Consider the following 6,000-nt stretch of genomic DNA (forward strand, 5'->3'; position numbering starts at 1 on the left):
GAACGTGATCCTTTCCCATCTCATACTGGGAAAGGACAGTGGTACTCTCGAAGATGAAAACTCTAAGGCCCCTTAGAGACAGCTTAGTCCCAGTCGGATTAATTTACAAAGGGAGAAACTGAGGCCTGGGGCTGGGTGGGTAGGTGAGTGAGTGGCTCTACTGGGTCTGGATGCCAGGTTTTCTGACAGCCAGTCTAGGGCTTTTTTTCTACCCCACACTGCCTCTCAAGGAGTTAAAAAGCGAGCGATTGACTCCACCAACTGATTGTGTTTCCAAACCAGCAACATGATTAATATTTTTTGACTGAATCAGCTGTCTGTTTAGGCATCGTGTAGACAGAGTCAAGCATTCATCTCCAGTTTGCTCTGTGTTTAGATTATTTAAAATGTTTTTATGTTTATTTGAGAGAGAGACAGAGAGACAGAATGTGAGTGGGGAAGGGGCAGAGAGAGAGAGAGAGGGAGACACAGAATCTGAAGGCTCTGGGTTGTCAGCACAGAGCTCCACGCAGGGCTCGAGCCCACGAACCATGAGATCGTAACCTGAGCCCAAGCTGGATGCCCAACCAACTGAGCCACCCAGGCTCCCCTAGATGATTTTAAAACCTAGCAAGGAATCTGCACGTCCAGAGAATTTGCCAAGACAATCTGAAAACCTCAAAAGCCACGCTCACATTGACTCTATAAGCAAGTGCCCACGTCTTCTTTTCTTCTTTTCATATTGGAGAAAATACGATGTTCTTGACAAAAGAGAAGCAGCATCAGAACCTGAACTGATCCCGGAACTGAGAATTAGGACTCTGGGCTCTAGTCCTGTCTCCACATTGGATGGCTCGTATCCCAACCTCCTGCCTCCTGTAGGCCTCAGTTTTCCCATCTGTAAAGTGTAAGAATGGAACTCCGTGATGCCTCAGATTCCTTCAAGCTCGAGCAGTCTTTGTCAGATCATATTCTAGGTGCCTATTCACTCAACCTCTTGGCCCCTTCCAACCTGCGTTTCTCTGGCTGCAGGAATTCTACAACCCATGTGCCAGAGACATCGCTGAGCCTCTGGAAGCCTGAAAGATTTGGTAATCAGGGTTATTCTCCACAGCAGCTAATTTACACAGGCGGCCCCAAATGTCTGTTCTCATTAGGGACCCCTTCTCTTGCTGCTTTTGGATTTTCCTGGTAACCTCTCAGTCATAAAAACTGGCTGTAATCGAAAAAAAAAAAAAAATCTCCAAGAATCATATCTTTAAAAATAAAAAGCCTAAACCCAAATGAACCTTTTACTAGATTATGGGCTCCAGTGCTTATTCCTCAAGGGACTCTTGTGAAATCAGAGACAAAAATTTGAGAACAATCAGACAAAGAGAAATGTCAACCTAAGGTTTGGGTTTATTTCATTTTATTGTTTTCAAATCCACCGTGAGTGGGGGAAGGGCGTAAAGAACACAGAGAAACCCACCCCCGGCTACAAAGTCCATGTGCTCAGCCATGTTTTTCTGTCACTTAGAGTTCAGCTTTCCCCAATATTAATGGAACTTAAACCAAACAAGAGTTTCTTTTATGCTTTCTGCCCCCGCTCCCTGCTTGCTAAGTCCTGTGCAAACTTGTAGCAGTTTCCAAGCACACGGCTGTGAAATTAGCAGGGCTGGACTGATGCCAGTACAAACCAATTTATTGGGGTCCTGAAATTAACTAAAACCTAGAAAGCTTGATTAATTGTGGCACAGCACAGCAAGGCGCATTCGGGGTGGGGGGGGGCCATCAGGCCAGAGCACACCTGGGGACTCTACCCTGCCCCTCGATTTACCCTACACGCAAAGAGGAGTTCCTTCTGTGGACAGGGCTGTGCCGCTGTTACTACTTCTTCGTACAGAACAAAAATGCCATTTTTGAGTCCAGCAGGGGAAAATGGTAGTTAGCGGGTCTTAGCTACCTATGTAATCAGCCAATCCCATAATAGTAGTTCTTGGGATTAATTTCATTTAATTTAATTATCATCTTCAGACAGCCCATTTGACAAGCTCGACTTTTTTTTTTTTTTTTCATAACAACATAGGCTAAATATGCCTTTGGAGAGTCATTTTGAGATCCAGTGCTTCTGCAGTTTCTTGGAACGCCTCAGCACGGAAGATAAGACAGAGGGTGACTACATGGCAAATCATCGGGGTTAAAAAAAATATATTGGTGTCCACGGAGCGTCACCTTTCCCTTTGGCTCCTATTCAAAACAATCCTGGGTCAATCCCTCACAAAAAGGACACCCCATCTCAAAAGCGGTGAGCAGAATGTATAAATGTCTACTGTCTCCTGACTTGTTTGCTAGTTGAAACCCTTGAAGGCCGAGGCAGTGGCAGCGAGGAGCCTTCTCAACCTTGGGAACAATGACCGCATTGCTCTAAATTGCTCGCTTGCCAGCAGATTGGGGTTTCACGCTTCTGCCCAGCTGTCTTCGAACCCTGGCGCGGGCACAGTTGTCTAACACGTGAGCTTCTAGAGTGCCAGGCCCAGCTCTGGCTGGTGCCCCTTGTGAGCCCCAGGCCTAAAGCCCTACCTGAGTCCACCCGGCTGACATTTCGCACATAGCTCCGGTACAGTTGTACCATTGTTAAAGCATTGAAATACGTCCTTGCCACCGGGTAAGTTGTTGCTGTCTCGGGCTTCCCCAAGTATGCCCTGCAGCCTCTACCGCTCCTGCCCCTCCCCTGCAACCCTTGGACTCTCCACGCAGCCCACAGCTTAAGGGTTAATGGCTGGTCCAACAGAAGGCTTTCAGTACCCAGTGCTCATGGGCCTTCTGGCAGCTTCTCCAGTTGGTCGTTTACCCACTCTGGACCAGAAACTAACGGCTTTGGATACCACCCTAAGTACATCAAGAGGCGATATCTTCCTTACAGGTGGTGGTAAGAAGAAGCTTATAGAAAAAAAACATAAGTGATCTTCATGAGAAAAACAGCAATCTTGTTTCAGGGCGCCTGGGTGGCTCAGTCGGTTAAGCATCTGACTCTTGGTGTCTGCTCCAGTCATGATCTCACGGTTAGTGAGTTCGATCCCCGTGTCGGGCTCTGTGCTAACAGTGCGGAGCCTGCTTGGGATTCTCTCTCTCCCTCTCTCTCTGCTCCTCCTGCATACTCTCTCTCTGTCTCTCTCTCACAAATAAATAAATAAACTTTAAAGAAAAAAGAAAAAGAAATAGACTTTAGGAGACCACACCCTAGTCCTGATACTGTCATTCAGCTAGCTGTGTGCCCTCAGACAGGTTCCTTTACCTCTCTGGGCCTTGGCATCTTCATCTGTACAACCAAGGGACTGAGTTGAATGATCTCAGGGGTCCCTTCCAGTTTTAGCATTCTGGGGAATTGCGATTATTTTTAATAATCAGGCCACTATGATTTATTAGGTACTCACTGTGTGTAGGGCATAATGCTAAGTATGTTTACGTGCATTCTTTTGTTTAAGGCCTCAGCACTACTGTATGAGGCAGGCTCTATTACTATCATTCCATCCTTTACAAGCTGGGAAGCTCATACAGCCGGTAACTCAAGACTCAAACCCATGGCTCTCTGAATCTAAGACCCGTGCTCTTAACCCGTCACTACCCGACCCATCTGTGTGTCCGTGTGTTCACGATTGCAGGCCGTGAGGCCACACATCTTGGTGTGCACCACTGCCTCTCTTTTCCTTTTCCCCATCCCCCACCCCCGATCGACAGTCCCCTGGCTTCCCTATCCCCAGATTCCTAGCTCACCAGATCTGTGCCCACCATGTTCCATTCTCCCCACCTCCCCATCTTCATGGTGTTTCACAGGCAAATAAATAAAATAGGCAAGGGGCCAAAAAGAATACAGAGACTCCAAAAAAAAATAAATAGACCCACCTTCCCGCTTCAGAGGTTGCTTTAGAAGAGGAGGACCGTCTGATTGTATTCACAACCCTAGAAACCGTTCTCAAGCAGAGACAGCCAAGCCAATAATATTTAGAAAAATAACAAAATGGACTGTATTTAGCTCTGCGGAGGAATCCTGCTGGTTATTCATGGTTAAATATTAACATCTCAGCTGTTTCTGGCCACCTGAGTGACAGGCTATAGATTTGGATAAATGAGCCTCTATAAACCCACTCTGTCTGTAAACTTTTTAGAAGAAAGTAAGAGTTACCTTCATATTAATAGTCAGTGAAACCAGAGGCTATTCATTGAATCTGACACATCAGAAGTCCAAAGAAGCCCTGTGAAAGTTCAGTTATAGATGGTTGGAGCTAAAAAGGAAGGTGAGACTTCATCTATTTCCCTTGCATTGTGGATGAGGAACCAGAGACCCAGAGAAGGAAAAAGACATGTCCAAGGTCACACAGTGAGTTACTGGCAAGGTCAGAGCTTGATCTAGGATCTAGCCACCACCCTTATTTTATATAAATGAGAGGGCGGCCCAGGGATTTGCCCAAATTCACACAGCCAGTTACGGCAAAGAGGCGAGGCTACTCTGTGTGCTTTGTCCCCATATCTCATTTTCCCAGAGAGCCATAGGTTTCGTCTGGACAGCTTATATAGGCAGGGGTTGCATATCTTAGGCCACAAGCTCAGTTGTTTAAGAAATGTTCTTAAATCTTCCACAACAAAACCTCATTTCTCTATCGAGTCTTCCTTCAAGCCCTTGGTAGACTCTCAATCCTAGGCACTTCTGGTCCTCTCAGTCATTTTGGGTCCCTCCTCCTTTATCCTAAGTTGTATCTAAGTTCTGAGGAGCTTCCAGAGTTTGGCCAAAATGAGGTTGGGGACATGTGGGTGTGGGGTCATGTAGAGAAATCCTGGAATCTGCTTGCATGTGACGCCTTCTGTCTTGTTGGTGGTGGATTCAAGCAGGTCTCACTGTTCCATTGTCCTTCCTCTTCTGCCATGGAGCTCCTCCCTGTCCAGCTCTCTCTTAACTTCCATGCTCCTTGGGCCCGTGGGTGACAGGGGTTTCCTCTTTGTCCCTTTGGGGCTGCAAGAAATTCAGTGGGTTGCTTCAGGCCCATCTGTAGACGTTCCTTCTGATCCCACATACCTCCGGGCTGTGGGTAATGACTTCTGTGTCCTTCCCAAGCCTACAGGATCAGTCTCCTCTTGGATTCCCTAAACTAGTTGGAAAGCCCACAGTTCCTCCTGCTCCCAGAACTCCACTTAGTGAAGTGTCAGACACAGATCCTCCACTCAGGGCTCCTTATGCTGACTCACTACCAGTTTCCTTGCTGACTCTGTGGCTCCTCCAATCGGAAGGAATGGATTCATCATCATCCTTGTTTCAAGATACATCCTCATCATTGGTCCAGACATGACCCCCTTTGATTTAACTACTTATTTATTTTTCATAATTGTAATAGACATGCAAAGCAATCCATTCAAAACACAAGCTAGAAAGGTAGAAGCTTAACAATATCCTACATCTAACCATGTGTTCTATCCCCATTGTACCCCTTCCTATCTCTGCCCCCCACCTGAGGTAGCCATTATCCTGAGTCCCATGTTTTCTTGCTTTCTTCTTAGATCATTTTATTACATCTACATAGCTTACAAAAAATAACTTTTAAAATCATGGGTTTTTTCAATTATTTTTTAATGCTTAAGAGAGGCAGAGTGTGAGCTGGGGGAGGGGCAGAGAGAGAGCGAAACACAGACCATTTTTTAAGTTTATTTATTTATTTTGAGAGAGAGAGTGTGTCTGTGCACACGTGTGTCCACGTGCATGAGGAAGGGGCAGAGAGAGGGAGAGAGAATCTGAAGCAGCCTCCATGCTGTCAGCACAGAGCCCCACGTGAGTCTCGAACTCACAAACCGTGAGATCATGACCTGAACTGAAATCAACAAACTGAGAGTTGGACTCTTAACTGACTGAACCACCCAGGCACCCCTAGATCATGCATTTTGATGGCTGTACAATATTTTATCCTGTGAAGAAAGATATCAAAGTTGATTCTTCCCTGCTCACATTGATGGGTATTTGAACTCTAAAAGCCAACAATTGTACCTTTCTGT

Source organism: Panthera tigris, chromosome X, assembly GCF_018350195.1.
Source record: "Panthera tigris isolate Pti1 chromosome X, P.tigris_Pti1_mat1.1, whole genome shotgun sequence".
Classification (NCBI taxonomy): Eukaryota; Metazoa; Chordata; class Mammalia; order Carnivora; family Felidae; genus Panthera; species Panthera tigris.